The sequence below is a fragment of the Aedes albopictus genome, chromosome 1 (genome assembly GCF_035046485.1).
Source record: "Aedes albopictus strain Foshan chromosome 1, AalbF5, whole genome shotgun sequence".
NCBI classification, from domain to species: Eukaryota; Metazoa; Arthropoda; class Insecta; order Diptera; family Culicidae; genus Aedes; species Aedes albopictus.
In genome coordinates this window covers 4,471,646-4,493,741 of record NC_085136.1, presented here as the reverse complement: position 1 = coordinate 4,493,741, position 22,096 = coordinate 4,471,646, and the positions used below count along the sequence as shown (strand labels likewise).

The 22,096-nt window shown below is 38.9% G+C and overlaps 1 protein-coding gene across 1 annotated transcript in view; it reads left to right on the top strand.

Annotated features, from left to right (window-relative positions):
- LOC109397824 (tRNA dimethylallyltransferase) overlaps positions 1–22,096 on the top strand; it is a 523,805-nt gene that overhangs the window by 352,773 nt on the left and 148,936 nt on the right. The window lies entirely within an intron of this gene.

The window sequence follows — 22,096 nt, the reverse complement described above, 5'->3', positions numbered from 1 at the left end:
AAGCTTTTAGCGAACCATTTCATTACAATATACATTATTGTAGCTGGTACACTGTATGGTACAGGAATAGTTTTCACCAATCACCCTATGGTTAGTTTTTATCCGGGTGTTATCACTAGTTTGTTAGCTGCTGGTTGTTGAATTGCCACCGTCTAGGTATTTCCATACGGAGTTCTCATGTAGCTTCCTGAACGCCGAACTCTACATCGGTGGATCCTTCTTGAGCTTGACTAGCACCTCTCCTTTTTAGTGCGCCTGGTCTTCCTCCAGTCTTGTAAACATTAGACACTTTTCACTACCTTCATTTCGGTGTCACAGTCGGGTGTCAGCTTGCTTTGTTACATTCATGCGCTACCGTTACCTTTTACACACAACACGAGCGGTACGACGAAGATCAATAAACATAAAAATGAGTCAAATCGATATCGTCTGACACGACGACATTTGTCTAATTCTAGCTTTCCGCATGGATTTCAACGAATTCCGATTATGAGTGTTAATATTAGTTGATTCTTGCTAGTTGAATTGAATACGACACAAATATGGCCAACACAGCTCTCATTGTGGAAGAAGACAGGAATAACAAAAGCCGAACCGTTTCCCGAAGACGCAAATCGTGGTCAAGTGCTTTCATTTGACATTTTTATTTCGTACGGTAGTTTGATTGCTTGTGTTACGAATGTCGAAAACAAAGGCAGCAGAATATCGACGAAAAGGTGTCAATGACTGTGATATCTAACAAGACTGTCTTCCCCACGTTCTTGTCCAAATTCTTCGCTTTATTGAGAAGCGCAGCATTCGTTGTTTTGTCGTTCTTTTCTAAGAAGGCTGATGGTTGTATTTCTTGTTCTGGTCATTCTTCTTTTGTTTATTCTCTTAATTCTTCGACTGCTGACTTGTGAAATCTATAATCTCTTCAATTGCTGGCACGCTTCTACTTATCATATCCATTTTTCGGGACTTTCAATTCTCCTGACTCTTATATCTGAGCGAAAATTTCGGTGGCTCTACGGTGTTCTCAGACTCGTTCCATGACTTTCGCTAGAGTCTTCTCAACCCGCTACAAGCTAAATAGCCTGCTATGATCCTTGTTTTTTAACCGCTGCAGATCAAGTGTCTTCATCGTGAACGCTCTGTTAGTGGTCGTTATCAGCTTGTTATCGGCAACCACTGTATATTATAGACGGATAGACGGATAGCCGCCATCTGGGCACCTTCAAACGCCTTCCTTAATCGAATTTGCATATGTGTAGCTACATTCAGATTGCACTGATCGGTCAGTGTAGGCCACAGCCTACTTTCTGTTGTGATCTCATCCAGATCCTTGTACTCGACCACCGCCACCTGTGAGAGAATTCTGATGTGTGCTTCGCTTCTCCAAACTCTGGATCTTTCATCAATTCAAGTTCTCGTTTAACTACTTTAGCTCCAGGTGCTCTCTTACCTCCATGAGTAGCGCTGTTTTGTCGCTCGCTTCGACGATAAGGGCATTGTCCTGACCCTTCCTTCTTGTTCGCTTTCATTATCATTTGTTTCACCTTCTTCCGCTTTTTTTTTGTTCGCTGGTTTCCACGATGCACCATCTGCACGCTTTTGATAGTTTTTCTTCTTTTGCGGATCCTGCCGCTTTTCTTAGAATGAGTATTCTTGTAGCTTGTTTTGCGATTTCCGTGAAAGCCTTAAGAATTCTCTACCGTTTCAGTTCTCAGTCTACCTGAGCACCATCTACTCACGTACAGTACAACTGAAATGGCTGACTTGATGCTGAACACCATGTACTTGTACCAAGCCTCATATCGCTGTTGTGTACTTTATATATGCTCGTGCATCGCGCTTCGTTGCAGAACTCCTTGTTGAGTTTCGTCTGAGTTAAACCCCTGAACTCCTGGCCAGACTGTCCTCAGTCTATCTGTTTGTCTATCCTTATAACAAGTTCAACTGCATCGGAACATCCTCTAAGCAAGTTAATGAGTCTAGCGTGTATATTTTTCTTACCTATAGGTAAATAGAATCATGGTGGCTTTCAGGCAGTATAAGGAAGCATTAGGAGGCTGCAGATGAGTATCAGAAGAATTTAGAGAGGAGTTTTACGACATTTCAGAGTGTTTCTTCAGGCGGTGTTCCGGGAGTTTCCCAGGTTCTTACGAGAGCTTTAGGGGGTTTCAGAGGCATTTCAAAGAATTTAAACCACATCCGAGTGTTTCAGGGTGTTTCAAAGGGTTTTAAGGGACTCGACTCTGGGCAATCTTGTCCATAGGGTGTGTCATCGACTATCGCCCAAATTGTCTCGGAGCTACAGTTAACTCTAGGAGTGGCTGGCTCTGACGCTAGCTAGGAGGTGGTCCAAGAGTTCGGAGTCGGCATTAAGCTACTGAAATGAACTTCTACACACTTAATTTTAAATGCCGAATCTCGGTTCACGAATGCCGAGTTTTGCACAGCCGAGTAGTCAGCTAATTATTTTCATGAGATCTCAGCTTATAAATGCCGAGAATCAGTATAACACGCCTCGTTGCCAAGCAACCTACTATCTTGTTTGCTGAGTCTCGGTTAAAATTCAGAAACCGAGATTCGCACAGCCGAGCTCGTGAAATAAAACTGAGTGTGTAGGAAGTTGAAAGTTCCGGCAAAGTTCCGAATAGCATCTTAACGATACCCGAAGTTCCAGTAAGGCCCTTTCTTAGCCTCTTTAACTGATATAAAGTTAAATTTTCTCTAGTCCCTCTCCGAAACAATGCCATCTAGGTGAGACGTAGGGCTTAGCGATAATGAAAATAGTTTAGTAGGTCAAAGATGAAGTCCGGCCATTGGCTGTTAGAGGTGATCCCTAACACCTTGGGCTTCTCGCTCGGGTTTCTGATGAGCAGATTATCCCTCAATCCGAACCAAACCAAATTGAAGCTACATTTATTGAGCCTGTTTAACGCCAGAGCACTACAAATGCTCAAAACATAATTAAACGCTCAACAGATTCAAGCAAGGGAGTTTCAGAGGCATTTCAGAAGCTTTTTAAGAAATTTGCAAGGGTCTTCGGACAGTCCTCACCGGCTCTCAGATGAACTTCAGGAGGGGTTGAGAGGCGTTTCACGACGTTACAAGGCGATCCAGATAATTACAGGGTGGATTGTAGGGGTCTTACAGGGATTCAGGGGATTCAGGGGTGTTACAGCGGGGTTTCAAGGCGGTTCAAACTATGTAAGGGTGCTTCGAGAGTTCAAATGAGGTTTAGGTTACTTCACAGGGTCTCAGGTGAGCTTCAGGGGATTCCAGAGGCATTTGAAGGCGTTCAAGAGCGTTTCATGGGCTTCAGAGAAGTTACTGGGAGTTTCAGGGGGCTTTCAAGTGAGCTTCGGAAGGACTTCAAGACGTTGTAGATGGATGACGTTTGTAATTGATAAAGTTCCAACAGGTCACTAGTTACGCTTGAAGTTCCGATAGTCTGGGGAGTTTTAGAATAGTCGTAGATAGTCATTGAACTCATAGCTAGATGGAAAGGATGTTCATCACTTTTACGACGTGACTGATGTGCAGCGAAAATGATATGATATCACAAGAATGTTTTTGCCGTGTACCTAAAGTGAGGTTCCAGTGTACACTAGGGTGTCCCAAAATAGAAAAAGTGTCAAAAAGTTAACTTGCTCACCCTTAGAATGATAGATTAGGGTCTTAGAAACAATAGTTCCATACATGAAAACTCAATCAAAAAATATTTAGAGGTTGCACGCATCGATTTTATGAAAAATGGACGATTTTTGGTATTTTTACCAAAAAAATGCTAATATGAATTGGAAAATAAAAGAAATAAAAGTCATCAATCAAAGTAAATCATAGTTCTGGGTCCCGCAAACAAAGTTTGGAGGGAGTTTAGGTCGACAAAGCTGATTTTATATATTTGGCAAAGGGTAAAATATCAAGAAATCGCGATTTTTTTCACCAAATTTTTCAAAAATGCTCAATTTATAATGATTTTGAAATTTTTCCTGTGATTCGCAATTTCCTTATTTTATAGCAAATTTTGTGTAGATTATTTCGGCTGAAGACAGTTTTGAGCTATCTTCTTCATGAGTTGAGATATTGGCATAATAATGATAACACAATCAATGAAAAATCGGATTTTCTTATGTTATTTGTTTTTGTTCATTAGTTTCTATGGCTACCATGCAAAAAAAAAGCAAATAACAAATGTTTGACATGTTATGTTATGCAAGTACACATTTTTTAAGATTTTCAGAAAAAAATAGGTTACTTTGATAATTTTACATTGATTGTGCTTACTGATTCAAAGAAAGACTCAAGAAGTGACTCGTTGCGAAATTTTAATAATATAAGTGATCGCAAGTCAGACAATCAAATCCCATGTGTGAAGTTCTATGATATATTTTGAGTGATGTGTAGATCGCTCAACAATGTTTACCTTTTTAAATTGGTGTTGGTACTCTTTTTAAGCTAACATATAGGTTCTTTCTAGTTATACCAGAACTACTGCTCTAACATTGAAAACCACTAAAATGCAAGGGTGTTTTCGATCACCTGGCAATCATTTGACTCATTTATCCATAACTCAGTTCAGAAGCATAATAGTGAAATGAGATGTTCGGCAAACTTGTAGATAAGTGTTTTCCCCACAATTATTGCCAAGGACGCCATATCCTTACTCTCATATGTGCGGCGTGACAGCGCTAGTAATACCTACTCATACTGAACGATCGAAAAATCCGAACGTTTAGTATGAGTAGGTAGTACTAACACTTTTACGCCGTAAATATAAGAGTTTGAATATGGCATCTTTGGTGATAATTGTAGGAAAAACAATAATCTACAAGTTTGTCGAACATCACATTTTAACATTAGGTTTCTGAACTGAGTTATAGACAAAACAAAAAACAACTAAAATGAAAATAAAATAGCTAATAAAAACTGTAAGAAAGAAAAAATATAGTTTTATAGTTTCAGCCAATCGACATAAAAATTTAAATATGTGCATGGAAATGCAGGAGTTTTTACGAATACTAAGATATTTTTTCTTCTTTTTTTTTCGCGAATTTTAACTAAAGAAGATTATTTACATAATATTGAGAACTATTATATAATTTGATTTTAAAAACAAACCATTAGCGCACATATTTGCAGCAAGGGTTGGATTTTAGAAAGCATCAGGATGCTTAGGTTCAACTATTATTTAAAAAAATAAATATAACTTTGTGACTGGTCTAATATGTTACAAGAGGTGTTAACCTAAGAAATGTCAATGCTAAAACCTTTCTGCTGCGCAGCTTACTTGTTAAACATAATTTGCAATCAAAATTACAAGTTTTGAATCGGTAGCTTACTACTGTTATCTGATCAACAGGTAAAATCTAAGAAAAAAAATATTCTCGTGTTCACAAAGCGGGTGTGAAAAGTTATGTTCAGCATATGTATATAGATATAAAACAATGATTAACTCTCAAAGCCTTTACATATTGTTGCTGTCATGCAGTATGAATCAGTAATGATCAAAGCAACCCAATAAATCCTGACATTCTTAAAAAATGTTCACTTGCACGTACTATTATGTCAAACATTTGTCGTGTGTTGTTTTAATTGCATGGTAGCCATGGAAACTAGTGAACAAAATCGATTAACGTAAGAAAACACGATTTTTTCATTGATTGTGTAATCATTATCATACCGATATCTCAGCTCATGAAAGAGATAGCTCAAAACTGTCTTCAGCCGAAATAATCTACACAAAATTTGCTATAAAATAAGGGAATTGCAAATCACAGGAAAAATTTCAAAATCCTTATAAATTGAGCATTTTTGAAAAATTTTGTGAAAAAAATCGCGATTTCTTGATATTTTACCCTTTGCCAAATATATAAAATCAGCTTTGTCGACCTAAACTCCCTCCAAACTTTGTTTGCGGGACCCAGAACTATGATTTACTTTGATTGATGACTTTTATTTCTTCTATTTTTCAACTCATATTAGCATTTTTTTGGTAAAAATACCAAAAATCGTCCATTTTTCATAAAATCGATGCGTGCAACCTCTAAATATTTTTTGATTGAGTTTTTATGTATGAAACTATTGTTTCTAAGACCCTAATCTATCATTCTAAGGGTGAGCAAGTTAACTTTTTGACACTTTTTCTATTTTGGGACACCCTAGTGTACACCCATGTCACTATTGGGCTGTTTGCAGTTCAAAAGAGATTTCTCAGCCTATCCTGATGCATGGGAAATTGCTGGCCTGAACCGCCCAATGAACCGTTTTCTCTTCGATCGCAGTATGCAGTTGCGATGGAATGACAGTTCAAATGACAGTCACCGTAGAAAGTTTCTACCAGGAATCGATAGAGAAATTTCTTGAGCTATTCCTTACTTACCTGACGATTTAGCGGACCACGTAGTGTTGAGTGGGATAACTCGCGATTGTTGTGAGAGTTTATCTTATACCATCGGAGTGCCGGAATTCATCTAAGTTTTCACGTGATTTCCGTGTAATGTTTTTCTGATAAAGCTGCTAGATTGCCGGGAGACGCAAATGGAAGTAAACAATTGCGTCTCGAGAGTACTGGAATTCGCATAACTAGGTGGGTTTGTTCCTGCTTATCGTTTTGGTGCCTAAAGGCGTTGAATAATCGTATTCCTTGGACTTAATTCCTTCTTGAATTCAACGATTGGTGGGGGTTCGGCTTTGCAGTCTAAAGTTCTCTAGAAAGACCGTTTAGGATTCGTCCCTACGTTTCGGCAATTCGGCAATTGTTGGTGCGAATCCCAAGTAACAATTTCTATGCTTTCTGCTCTTAGACATTATTTATTAAGGTTTTGTCATGGATTTGGTAAATCCATTTAGGTTTAATGAAGCAGTCTATATTGTAAAGCAGCTTTAATGATACAAGCAACTTAAAAACCTTTTGTAGATATCTAGAAGTCCATCGAACAAAACTTATCTATTTGGCTTTTTGTCAAGCAAAAATGTTATTGTAAGCGAGCTGTTAAGTACGTATTAAAACTTGAACTTAGAATTTCTTTCAAAGCCGTATACTTGGCCGTATACATGTCATATCTCATCGGTCTTAAAACCTGATAGATTGCATAAAGTCGTGATAAAGTTATAATTAACCTTTTTGGAATTACCACTGGATGCATTAAAAACAGCATAAAATCCTTACTGCAATGCCATCATCGTTTGGTTTACAGACTTAATATGCTACACAATCAAAATAAGTATCAACCAGGTTATTCTTCATTTCATTTGAAGTTAACGTAATAGAACGTAAAAAACTCCGGCGGGCATAATTTTCCTGACTAAGCGAGCAAATTAAGTTTTCTTTGCCGTGCCCGGATTCCGAAGCACTTCGTTGGTGGTGGGTGATGGTGGCTATCCGTTGGTCCGGCATCACAGAAACGCACAGCGACTGAATTGTATTCACCCCAACCGTCAGCCGATGAAATAAGATCCTGATTTATAATGAGTATTACTTACCAAACAGCAGATAAAACAATCTCACATCTAATGAACTAACGAAAATACAAAACGATCAGTTTGTTTACTTCTTTGACGGCTATTGGCCAAGCAACGAGTTCTTAAGAGCGTTCAGTCTTAACCCACATTTCGCTAAAGCCTAACAGTGTTTTAGTAGCGTACATAATTATGCATTAAGAATAAGTGGGTGTATGTTAGTATTAGAACCGTATTTATAAAGAGCAGCTACTCTAGAACATGTTGCACTTACGCTAACTGATCTTTAACAAACTCAAACAAAACTAGGAGAATTTAGCTTGACGGCATCTACATTTTTCATCACGATGAACGATTCCTGCTTGCAAATAGTGTACGCCATGTTGATGCTTGGTTGGCATTTCAATAATAGATTTTGCCGGCAAGACTAAAATTGATATTTTTTATACGCCAAAAACTTCGAAATGACGTGGCGCTTTGTCTTATTTACAAACAATTTACCACATTATATCGGTAAACTTTTTTTGGCATGAATTTCTTTGTAATAGCAAACGAGTTTTTGTCCATGAAAATTTGCTACTAAATATTATTAACATGGATGATCAACATAATTATCTTTTTTTCATTATTAATAAATTGCAATTTACTGCCACTTCATGCGTTGATTTTGCAGCCAGATTGAAAGAGTTAAATATGGTTTGAATAGCTCAATTAGGATGCTTTAAAAACTTTAAAGCGGCTAGTTGGTATTTTTGAGACCTACGAAACAGATCCTATCTATGCTGTATAGTAAACTACAAGAATATGTCACAAAACCAAGTAGCATATGTATCGCTTTAAGGAAAGGTTTTAACAACTTCCTGTAGGGTGGGCCCTTTCGGGTTTTATAGGGTTTTATCACGGGTTTATTAAAGCTGTTAAGATGACCAAGCTTTAAAACAAGTTTTAATGGTTTGATTGTAACAACAGCTTATAGGTAATTAAAAAACTAAAAATGTTACTTGGGATCCTAAACGGTCGTTCTAGAGAACTTTAGACTGCAAAGCCGAACCCCCACCAATCGTTACATCCAAACAGTCGAACCCTCGAACTTCTCGAATTCTTTTGGACTTCTTCCTTTTCATCCCTCAGCTGTCGCAAGGACGTGGCCAGGACAGCTCTCGGCCGTTGGAGGATTGCGCCAATCCTGTCTTAGAGTCAGTGATTAGCCCTAAATCTCTGTGCTTTGGTAGCTAATATTGCTGATTCAGAGAAAACTTTCCGTTTTGCGGTAGAACGAAAAGCTACCTCAGCTGTCAGACTGATGTATCATCGATCTACTCTAGCGATGCCTTGGAGTGCCTTGGATACGACGCCGATGATCATTGTTTGTTGATGGTTTTCAGTGCAATTCACCTTGCAAGCTCACTTTGATTTGGCCTTCAGTTTCAATGATTGGATTATTTTCAAGCCTGCGGTAGGTCTTTGACAGCTGCGGTAGAACTCGACGGCTACCGCAGAGTGGAAATTTTTCTAAAAATCCGCAATAGGTACTAATGCTAATGAATCCGTGGATAGTTTTCCGAAAGATTCGTCGCAGGACCTTCTGAATGATTTTTAGGAGTTTTTTTTTTAAGAATATCTAGAGAAATTATTGAAGGAAACTTTTAAAAAATTTCTGAAAAAGGTAGATTTTCTGATAAAAAAAATCGTAACACTAAAGGTATCTATGAAGCAGAATCGGAAGCAATTTATGGAAGATTTCCTAAAGGAGCTCTCTGGAAAATTTCTTCAGTTGATATCTGAAGGTATTCATGGAGGAATTTCTATCCGAAACTTTGGAAGAATTTAAGGAATCTGTGGATGATTTTGTATAGGAATCCCTGGAAATTTTCTGGATGAGTTCTCTAGGGAAAATAATTATTGGCACGTTTTCTAAAGATACGCTGCAGAAATTTCTTAAAAAATCCGTGACAGATTTTGAAAAAAAAAATCACTAATGAGAATTATAAAGTTATTCCTGGAGATATTCAAAGAATCCAACCTCTAATGGAATTTCTGAGAAAAATCAAGGAGGAATTTGTGAAGAAATTAAAGAAGTTTTTTTTTCTAAAAGAATCCTCCAAGAAACTTCTTAATGATCCCCCATTGGTTTTTATGAATCCTTAGAGATATGTTGGAAGAAGAATATTTCCAAATGAATATATGAAAATGTTTTTGAGAGGATCGTTGGAAAAATGTTTTTAGAGAATTCATTGAAGATTTTCTAACGGAATCTTCAGTTAAACTTCTTAAGAGGAATCCTCAGATAACTTTTTAACGATACCTGTATAAACTTTTTGGAAAAGTTCTGGAGGATACCATGGTGGTTTCTCCGAAAATTTCCGGAGAAAATTCTAGTGGGATTTCTGAATAAACTCTGAACTGAACTCTGGATAAATTGTTTGTGGAAACTCTGAAGGAAATTGTATAAAAAATAGTAATAATTTTATGGAAATTCTTCTTCTTGAATTCTTAAGGTACATCTGGAAAAAAATTGGAAGAATTTTTAAAATAATTTGATTTTGGAAGGAATTTGTAGAGGATTTCTTGCAACAATCACCGATGGGTGAAATTTAAAAACATAATCCATGAATCATTTTAAAAGAAATAAAAAAATAAAGGAATCCTTAGAGAAGTGTATTGAGAATATTTAGATTAATTTCTAAGAGAATCCCTGAAGGATTTTCATCAGCGATATCCATAAAAATTTCTGAAAGAAACTTTGCAGGTTTTGCTAAAGGAATCCTTGGAAGATTTTTTGAATAATTGCTTAATGAAGGAAAAAAAGGAATAGTGAGTTTCCGATTTTATGAATGTATTCCTGAAAAAATCCGTGGAAGTTTTCCCAAAAGAATCCATAGAGAAATTAAAAAAAAATCCTTTTATATTCTTCAAAAAACGCGAAGGAATTTCTTGAAAAATTTCTTAGGATTTGATTATGGAATCTCTGGAATACATTCTGAAAGAATTTTGTAAAAATATCCCTGGAAATATGTCTGGATGAAATATCAAAGGAAGCTTTTGAAGGCATTTTCGTAAGATTTTCTTAAAAAACGCTATCAGAATTTTTGAAATAATTTATAAATGATTTTTTTGAAAAAAAATCCTTGAAGAAAGAACTGAAGATAACTACGGACGATTTTCTGCATGAGTTTTTGGAGAACATTTTCAAAAAATCTCTATACAGGAGTTTCTGAAGCAATCTGTGGAACATTTTCCGAAATTTCTACAAGAGCCCCAGGAAGACTGTCTACGGGGAATCCCTGGGGAGGTAAAGCAGGATTTTATGACACATTTCTTGCAATTCCTGAACTTTTCTTTGAAGAAATCAGTGGAAAACTTTCTTGAAACCATTTTGGAATAATTCATGGTTGCAGAAAACTGCGATGAAGGGTGAGTGGATCGAGAGATTTTAAGATAAAGTCATGTGAAATTTCAGAAAGGTTTAGTAGAGGTTCAAGATTTCAGAGTCTTTTCAAGGCTTCATGGGGATTCATAGAGGTTCTCAGGGTCTTCAAGGGCTTTTAGGAGAGCTTCAGCGGGGGTTTCACGTTTCACAGCTCCTGAGCTAAGCTTCATGGAGGCTGTCATATGAGCTTTCGGGATGTTTCAGAAGTGATTCGGAACGCTTTAGAGAGAGTCTCAGGGGAGTTTTAGGGGATTTTCGGGGGGCTTCACGCGTTCTCATATGGGTTTAAAAGGGTTCTGGGGGATTTTAGGGGAGTTTGAGGTTGTTTTAGGGATTTTCTTAGGGCATCAGGAGGTTTTGTTGGATTTTTTGGGCGGTTCACTGGCTATCTGTTGAGGTTCCGGAGGGGGGGGGGGGGTTCCGAGGTATTTTGAGACGTTTCAATGGATTTTAATGGGGATTTTAGGAGCCACACATGCTGTCAATGGGACCGGATCACAACGTCCGAGGCCATACAGTCCCGGACATTAAGTCGCGTTTTTTTGCGAAATAGCGTCCAAAAGTTTGGATGCGTCATAACATCCTATGTGCCTTCTTTCCTTGGACTTCGTGGCGTATCTGCAAGTTCGGACGTTATGCCCCGAAAAAATGCGCCATAAAGTCCTGGGACTTTATGGCCTCGGACGTTATGATACTGCGCCGCTGTCAATACATACATTTCATTATATTTAAAGGTGATTCAGCGGGCTTCAAAAACGTTTTAGGTGACTACAGAGTCTCAGGTGAGCTTCACGAGATTTCGGAGGCATTTCGAGGCGGTCCAGAGTAATTCATTGGCTTCGGAGGAGTTTTTGGGAGTTGTTCACAGGCTTTCAAGTGAGCTTCAAGAGCATTTCAGGTGGTTTCAGAAGGGCTTGGAGATGATGCAGACTGAGAACGCTTGTAGATTTGAAGACCTGTCTGTACTCAAGGAAATTTTTGAAGATCCTCGAATGGACATTGAACTCACCACTCGATAGTACATAGTTGCATGTGGCAGTGTAAGCATGAAACCAATTCAAAATGTTCCAATAGATCACTGATTACGCTTGATGATTTGATGGCCCACACTTCAGAGATTTCAGGGTTATGTACTCTTAGATACCTAGAAAGCCAATTTGCACGTACACAGAACTTTTCTTTACGACGGTAAGTCACGGTAGATGTGAAAAGGTTTCGGGGATTTTTGGGGGGCTTCTAAGGGCGTTTCAAGGTGTTACAGGGCATTTCGGAGAGGTTTCAGGGGCGTTACATGGGTTTCGAGAGGGTTTTAGGGGGCCTTCTGAGGCATTTCAGGATGTTTTAGAGGATTCTCGGCGGATATCAGAGACGTTATACAGGCATTACAGATTTGTTACAGAGGCGTCCCATAGGCGTTTTGGGGGTTTCGGATGGTTTTGAGAGCGTAACATGGGGTCCGAGGGGGTTTTACGGGGATTTTGGATGCATTTCAAGAAGCTACAGATGATTCTCGCCGTGTTACTGAGGTATTACATAATCGTTTTCGGGGGTTTCGGAGGATCTCAGGTACGCTACATGTGGTCCGACGGGATTTCAGGGAGCTCCGGACGATATCCATTTGGTTTAAGAAGTAATACAGAGGGTTTCAGAGGCGTTTTCGGGGGTTTCCGGTGGGTCTTTTCAGGTGTGTTACTCTCTGGAACCCACAGTAACCCTCCGAAAGTCCTGAAAATGCCTATGTAACACCTATGTAACACCTCCGTCTCTGAAACCCCTTGAAAACAAAAGCTTCTTGAAATGCCTCCAAAATTCCCTTAAAAACCCCTCGCACCGCATGTAACGCACTTAAAACCCTTCAAAACCCCCGAAAAAGCCTATGTAATGTCTCTGCCTCGGTAACGACTCTGAAACCCGCCAAAAATCCCCTGTAACTTCCTGAAATGCCTCCGAAATCCCCCTCGAACCCTATATAACGCCCTTGAAAGATCCTGGAACTCCCTAAAACGTCTCTGAAATGCCCCTGGAAGCACCCTGAGAAATCCTAGAACCCCCTGAAACCTTTTCACATCTACCGAGAATCGACTTTTTAACGACGTTTTTTGAAATAACGCAGTAGAAAAATACCGCGTAAAAAGTGTATTATGAAGTTTATGACCGTGTTATACGTCAGGTCTTTTTTACGCGGTTTTCATTTACGCGGCCGCGTAAATGAAAACTCCATACAAAAAAAAAAATCATCGTCTTATTTTTGCATGATTTGTCGAGAAATGGTGAGACTTTTTTTACGCAGTTTTTTGAATTTTGAACTGAGTTTTTTTACGCGGTACCCTGATAAAAAATATCATAAAAATACGATAAATTTTATTGTTACAACACCATTTTTTCGACAATTATTCATCATTAAAAATATTGTAATTGGCACAGCACATTCACCATCACCCCTATTGTACTATACCATTCGGCGAATGGTAAATGGCACTTTTACAATAAAAAATGATGGTTGTTATGTATCTTGTTTTTATGAGACATTTTTTGGGCAATTTTCAAAAGAATACAATATATCCTAATGTTTTTTCATTGTTCTTACAATACAAATACAATTAACCCTTATGTGGCCGACAGGGTACCCGGGTACCCAGCGCCCATTTAAAAAGCACGGTGTAGAAAAAAGCAAAAAAATTGTCGGACACATAACGGTTAATTGAATGGCATCAAATGAATCGTTGTTACAATAAAATTACAATAGTATTTGTTGTTATTTGTAAGAAGTTTTCGCTTTTGAAAATCCATAGAATTTATATTTCCCGCTAACATTTATATCCAGCATTTACGAGCACTAACGGCCGCCAGAAAGGTATGCATATTTTATGATAAGAATCAAACACTCTGATGTCTGTCTGGTATGTATTGCTTGGCAGCTGTTGATAAAATCTATCATCAATATTTTCAAATAACTGCCAAATATCACAAGTCAGACCTCAGGTCATATGATCCATACCATAAATCGTTCACAATTCATGTGGCCATTAGTACCTGTAAATTGCGTTGCGTTGCGTTGCGTTGCGTGGTAACGGAGTAATTCGTAGATTGCATACTGAAAGTTGTCATGTTAAAACTTTAATACTCCTATTCTAATTGCTTATGGAATGCTATTTGGGAAGGAATAGCTATCCAATTAGAGGTTGAAGTAAAAAAGACATGAAAACTTCCATTGCCGGCCACGCCCATCTTCTCCGTTACGGGGATAGGAAAGGATGTGATGATATGACACCTACTTTATGAAAGGCCAGCGACTCACCGGCGCCCCCATAGGTGTCAAGGAGTTGGATATTTGGAATGGGATTCACTATAAGCGAGTGATGCGACAAGATTTTGTGAGTGTATTTGAGTAGTACATGTAGATGTGTTGATGTGAGTGTGAGTGTTTTAGTATGTTTAAACACCAACGTTGGGAGTGACGTAGCTAAAAAGGTTTTGTCACTCCTTGGGCCATTTTGCTTCAGGGATGGGGCACAGGCATTTACACTGTGTCCTGGCTAACAAGCCTAGGCTTAAGCGCCATTGCTCGCTCTCTGAAACGATAAGAAATACGTTATGCAGATGGGAAGGGATATCAGGGAAGGGATGTTATCTATTTATCGAGATGCCAGCGACTCACCGACGCCCTCGTAAATAGAAAGGAGATGGGATCTTGGTACGGGTATGGTTAAGTAAGATTAAGTTATGCAACTGGATTGTTATGAAATTATATATTCGGATTGGAATATTTAAAATTTTATTGAATGCAATTTAGTAGAAACTGTTGGGTACTCATGTGGCCATTAGTACCTGTAAATGCTGAAGAAAATTGTTACCGAGAAATATGAATTCTATGGTTTTTCAAAGGCGAAATCTATTTACATAACAACAAAACATTATCGCATGTTTATTTTAACATTGGTTCAATTGACCTCATTAAACTAATTGTATTTGTATTATTATCAATGGTAGTTTACTATTTACAAGATTCCTTTAATTTATTTGAAAACAATGGAAAAACATTGTTCATCTTTTTCGTGTCGTAACGTCCTCACTTGGATAAAACCTGCTTTTCAGTTACTTAGTTTTCTATAAGTACTTCTTCAGTTATTAATTGAGAGTTTCCTCTGCCAACACGGTTTGACGTGTCAGTCGTTGCAGCTTTACTAGGCTGACCAGATTTGTCCCGTTTAAATACGGGACACATTCCGGAAACTAAACAAAAAGAAAATCAATGTCCAAAAACAGAACTGCATGATGTAAATAATGCTATTTCAGCTAGAAAGAACGAATAATTAAGTTAAAAACGTTAACTATGCTCCAGAGACGAGCGTTTGAAAATTTTGTTGTCCCGTTAAATACGGGACGGATGGTCAGCCTAAGCTTTACCGAATAACATTCGATAACCAAAACATCTACTGTACTCAAATTTAAAACGAAAACTAAAAAAAATATGTCAAGTGGTTTTGAATGTGATTATACAGAATAGAATAACATGATCCAAGCCTCGATCCAAGCAACATTAATATTTATTGTTATTTATTTGTTACGAATTGTTTTCAAGTGTTATTGATAAATAAACTCTTTTTAATAAAAAGTCCATGAGAACTTTGCAAACACTTTTCCAACTGTATAAAAACGACTTAAATTAATGTTTACTGATAGTAACCTTGAATTATTTAGGAACTATAGAAAAACAATCGAATCAATAAGTAACTAATAAAACTAATGTTCACTTATTGTACGAACTATATGGGCTTGATTTCTATTGTAAAACGTAACAATATATCTACTGTGTGTTTTATTGTGAACAATAAAACCAGTCATATGTTAATAATATTTACCATTTAACGAATGGTAATGTTTTATCCGGGTACGTATCCCCCGCGTAAAAAAAACCTGACTGTATTCTTATGCGGAAAAGTTACATCGCATTAGATGCAGCAAAAGTGCCTTATGCGTACAAAAGTGGAGACGATATACGTGCATTAGCAGGACAATCATAACACTATATACACAGACAAACAGACGTAACACCTTGAACGATTTCATGGAATCCATCGCCCAGTTCACACTACTATCACCTGGTGGAAAAATTGCACGTCAACAGAAGGCGCTAGTATGAAACGTCAAACGCATAGAAAAACGATGCGCGCGCCTCTGGTTGTGAAAGACACAACTATGAAAATTTAAAATGTTCCTTAAAAGTGTGGTCGATGGAAATTTCGCAAGTGTTACGTCTGTTTGTCTGTGCTATTTGACTTGAAGCGATTGGTATTGTAAACAAACCAATTACACGCTAAGATCAGTTTACCTATTTTTCTAAAATATGGGTAAATTTTATTCAAATTTGCGTAAACTTTACGCAAATATGGGTAAATAAAACTCATATTTTGGAAAAGTGCACAACCTCATTTATAGGTAATATTAACCCATATTTGGGTTACAATTACTCATATTTGTGTCCACATTACCCATATTTGAGTTTTGTTAACCTATATTTGAGTATCATTTACGCATATTTGCGGTTGTGCACTTTTTGGAAAAAAGGTAAACTGATCTAAGCGTGTACAGTAGCCAGGATTTAAATTGAATTACCGTTTACCTCCGTTGGTTTAAACAACACCTCATGCAAACCATCGGGGTTCGTTTTTAATTATTGTTTTGATTCTGCATTCCGTTTCACCCCGTTCCATAAGAAGAATGATATTTGAACCAAGGTTTGAACGATGTGCAGATTAGCGGGGGTCAAATTAAAAAGTGTTCAGATTAGATGCCGTCAAACCAACGGGAGTAGACCGTATAGGAAATATCATGTAAATGAATATCGTGTCGTGAAGAATTGACAGTTTTTTAGTGGAATGCATTTAATTTAACCTACCTTTCTACACAATTTTTAATGATCCCAAAGAAGCTCTAATCGATCATCAAATTTCAACCCCGACAAAGACACCTCCTCTAATGGAACAATCCTTAAATTAACAAGTCGTGCTTATACTGATGACTATTCGTCCGGTCATATAATTAACTAACCCCTAGTTTAAAGACAAATCACGGACTTTTCATGATCACCGCGCACACTTTGCTCAACAACAGAACAAAGCAACCTTTGCAACTGCCCTCGGTTGTTGAATGGCTGCACATTTTAAGCTTAGTATGCACTTGAAAAGGAATTCTGACAGATATTATGGTGGATATTCTAACAAAATTTTATCTCACATATAAGAAGTTCTATTGTTGTTTAATTGTAAATTTTTGTTAACAATTGGGTTTTTAAATTAAGTAAAATGTATTGATTTTTTGATTTTATACAAAAGAGCACCTTTTTCTGAACCACCATGATTTTTTTCAGATTTTTAGAACTTCATTTTGATACCTAAAATCGCTTTCGAAGAGATTTTTCGAAATCACCTTTTGACAGCTGGCCAACTGCTTGACAGCTCCGCCCAGTACAAAATGCGACGAGGGGTGATTCGACAAATCGCTCCCATACAAACTTCAAATTGATTTTAAAATAGGTTCCCGGGCACCAAAATTCATGAAAATTTGGTTTTCGGCTCAGTTTTGCATGCAGATTCTGAATATGGAATTATCTCAAAACCACTAAAGAAGCCAATTGTGAAAAATCTAACAACTGTTAGTTCCAGTCGAGATATCTCTAATTCTTTGTCGATTTATTCTACTTTTCAGCTGCAAACCAGCCTTAATCTTAGGAACCCTGGTCATTTTCAGTCGCGTTTTTTGCACATCTCCTAAAAACTGCAAACTGACAATAATCTGGACCAGTCAGTGAGCACTGAGCAGGTACAAAAGTGGGACTTTAGTTCAGACACATAACCCCGGAGGGCAGTAGCGGCTAGACGGTTTGACCGCGACGCGACCACGACTTTGGTGGCGGTCCCTGTCTGTCCGCGGGGTCCGCGGACGGATCAGTCAACTTCAGGTAGTTTCGTTCTGCGGCGAAGGAAGATTGATATGTGCTGCAGAGCAGAAAGGGTATCCTTTTCGTCCCAAAGACAACCATCGCATCGTCTGGGCCGTTATTTGGCGATTAACGCCGCCGCGGATCGTAACATTTTTTTCGCGTGAGTTTGGCCCATGGCCTGCTTTGTCTGTTGTTGATGAAACGCCTCCGTCTGGTCGCTGTCTGTCCGCGAATTCCTTTCCTGTAGGGGGAAAAATGGGTGACGAGTCGCGGTTAGCAGGTATAGATATGAATCCGCGATTAGTTGGGGTTTTATTCCACTGACTGGTCGTTGTTGATTAAGGTTCGGGGTTTCTATGATTCCCAGAACCGGGACGCCGTTTATATTAAACATAAATTATTCAAATCAGCGGCGACCACCGACCGCGCGCCTTTGGTTGCTAGGGGCCAGCAAAGCCATCCAAGATGGCAATGAAATGAATGACAGCTCGCAAATGGCGAATCGTAAAAACATTGTTTGCGGTTTTTGGCGTAAATCAAATTATTCCATTGCGTTGCGTTGGTTGTTGGGTGCAGCTTTCTTCCTCCAGGAAGAAAATGGGAAGCGTGCGCTGTTTCCCGCTATTACGTCAAAGAAAAATGATCGGACTGGAGGTGAACAATAAGGTCGAAGGAGCGGGAAAATTCCCTTTTAGTGTCAATAAACGTCAGTGGTAATAAATTTCTGTTTTTGTTTCCCATTGCCCACCTTGCTCCCTCGCCGCCTACTTGGATTTCCATCCATCCAGCCAGAGGGGTACGGAACAAACGGACGCAATGCCATATTGATTCAAACTCGTTTATGGGTTACTTTGTTTTCGATAGAACGGATCTCGGTGAGCAGTGCGTCAATGCGCTGCAATTGGTTCTCCGGTTGGTAGGTACTGGCCGCACTTGGTTACGTAACCTTCCACCCTACGCCGGCCGGCCGGCCTGCTGCGGCACACGGAAGTTTAATGGATTTTTCTTTTTTTGGGAAACGTTCTCTCTATCTTCGTCTCGTGAAATTCAAGGAAAAAAACTGTTGCTAATGACCCCGCCCTCGAAGCGTGCTAGACAATGACAAATGTTACATGACATCTCAATCTGCGCTTCTCTCTAGCGGGAACAGTCGGAAAAGTTTTAGCACCGACATTACTGTCGTCCGACCGGGCGTCTTCCCGCGATCGACCATCGACTGGGAGCAAAGGGTATGGGCCCAGACGCGCGGACGAATGGGGAAATGTGTGTGTACAAATGTCATCAGCCTCTGGGTACGGATTTCGGCTTGTTTTTAGGTACAGGGTGTCGTGTGTTTGTCTGAACGATGAGTTTTCACGATCTTGAATCAAAGGTACATGCTAATTGGTGAGCTCATTCCAGACTCATTCCAGACTAGACTAGACTAGACTAGACTAGACTAGACTAGACTAGACTAGACTAGACTAGACTAGACTAGACTAGACTAGACTAGACTAGACTAGACTAGACTAGACTAGACTAGACTAGACTAGACTAGACTAGACTAGACTAGACTAGACTAGACTAGACTAGACTAGACTAGACTAGACTAGACTAGACTAGACTAGACTAGACTAGACTAGACTAGACTAGACTAGACTAGACTAGACTAGACTAGACTAGACTAGACTAGACTAGACTAGACTAGACTAGACTAGACTAGACTAGACTAGACTAGACTAGACTAGACTAGACTAGACTAGACTAGACTAGACTAGACTAGACTAGACTAGACTAGACTAGACTAGACTAGACTAGACTAGACTAGACTAGACTAGACTAGACTAGACTAGACTAGACTAGACTAGACTAGACTAGACTAGACTAGACTAGACTAGACTAGACTAGACTAGACTAGACTAGACTAGACTAGACTAGACTAGACTAGACTAGACTAGACTAGACTAGACTAGACTAGACTAGACTAGACTAGACTAGACTAGACTAGACTAGACTAGACTAGACTAGACTAGACTAGACTAGACTAGACTAGACTAGACTAGACTAGACTAGACTAGACTAGACTAGACTAGACTAGACTAGACTAGACTAGACTAGACTAGACTAGACTAGACTAGACTAGACTAGACTAGACTAGACTAGACTAGACTAGACTAGACTAGACTAGACTAGACTAGACTAGACTAGACTAGACTAGACTAGACTAGACTAGACTAGACTAGACTAGACTAGACTAGACTAGACTAGACTAGACTAGACTAGACTAGACTAGACTAGACTAGACTAGACTAGACTAGACTAGACTAGACTAGACTAGACTAGACTAGACTAGACTAGACTAGACTAGACTAGACTAGACTAGACTAGACTAGACTAGACTAGACTAGACTAGACTAGACTAGACTAGACTAGACTAGACTAGACTAGACTAGACTAGACTAGACTAGACTAGACTAGACTAGACTAGACTAGACTAGACTAGACTAGACTAGACTAGACTAGACTAGACTAGACTAGACTAGACTAGACTAGACTAGACTAGACTAGACTAGACTAGACTAGACTAGACTAGACTAGACTAGACTAGACTAGACTAGACTAGACTAGACTAGACTAGACTAGACTAGACTAGACTAGACTAGACTAGACTAGACTAGACTAGACTAGACTAGACTAGACTAGACTAGACTAGACTAGACTAGACTAGACTAGACTAGACTAGACTAGACTAGACTAGACTAGACTAGACTAGACTAGACTAGACTAGACTAGACTAGACTAGACTAGACTAGACTAGACTAGACTAGACTAGACTAGACTAGACTAGACTAGACTAGACTAGACTAGACTAGACTAGACTAGACTAGACTAGACTAGACTAGACTAGACTAGACTAGACTAGACTAGACTAGACTAGACTAGACTAGACTAGACTAGACTAGACTAGACTAGACTAGACTAGACTAGACTAGACTAGACTAGACTAGACTAGACTAGACTAGACTAGACTAGACTAGACTAGACTAGACTAGACTAGACTAGACTAGACTAGACTAGACTAGACTAGACTAGACTAGACTAGACTAGACTAGACTAGACTAGACTAGACTAGACTAGACTAGACTAGACTAGACTAGACTAGACTAGACTAGACTAGACTAGACTAGACTAGACTAGACTAGACTAGACTAGACTAGACTAGACTAGACTAGACTAGACTAGACTAGACTAGACTAGACTAGATCTTTACCTTAACCTTTACTTTACTTTACTTTACATTACTTAACATTTACTTTACCTTTACTTTACTTTTACGTTACCTTTACTTTACCTTTACTTTACCTTTACTTTACCTTTACTTTACCTTTACTTTACCTTTTCAGTCCGTCCATTTTTCCTCGATACCCCCTGTAGATATACCGTTTAGGTACAAGCGCAACCGTGTCACTATTTTTAGGCCTGTCTCCCGGTATCCCCATCGTCGTCGTCGTCGTTCGAGAAACAGTAAAAGTGTTCCCATTTTCCACCCATTACGGACATTGACAGACTCTGTCGAGTCGAGTCGAGGTCTGTTCAAGTCGTCCCGTTGCCGATGCCGTCGTCGTCGCCGTCCAAGTTTAACTACGTGACACTCTTGGACTGCTTGGATGTTCTTTCATCGGCGACGACGCGGTCTTGGACTAATTTTGCGAGATTTGCACGGAAATTTCGCGCTCCATCCATTCATCGATGGGCGTCTAGTCGTGTGGGATTGTTTATGTTGCCAAGTGCGGGCGTTGAACCGCGGTCCAAGTAGGCGGAATGCGCTGAAAAGCCACGTCACCAGCAGCCAGCAGGTAGCGAAACGCACGATTTCTTCGTGACATCGATGGATGTCAATCAGAAAACGCGGCCTCGTACCTACACGCTTAGATCAGTTTACCTTTTTTCCAAAAAGTGCACAACCGCAAATATGCGTAAATGATACTCAAATATAGGTTAACAAAACTCAAATATGGGTAATGTGGACACAAATATGAGTAATTGTAACCCAAATATGGGTTAATATTACCTATAAATGAGGTTGTGCACTTTTCCAAAATATGAGTTTTATTTACCCATATTTGCGTAAAGTTTACGCAAATTTGAATAAAATTTACCCATATTTTAGAAAAATAGGTAAACTGATCTTAGCGTGTAGGAGAAGTGGGAAATACTTTTGGTGAAATTCCGTTGCCTTGAGTTTGCTTAGCTACCTTTGAAATTTATTCTTGGAAAGTCTTAGGAGAAGGAAT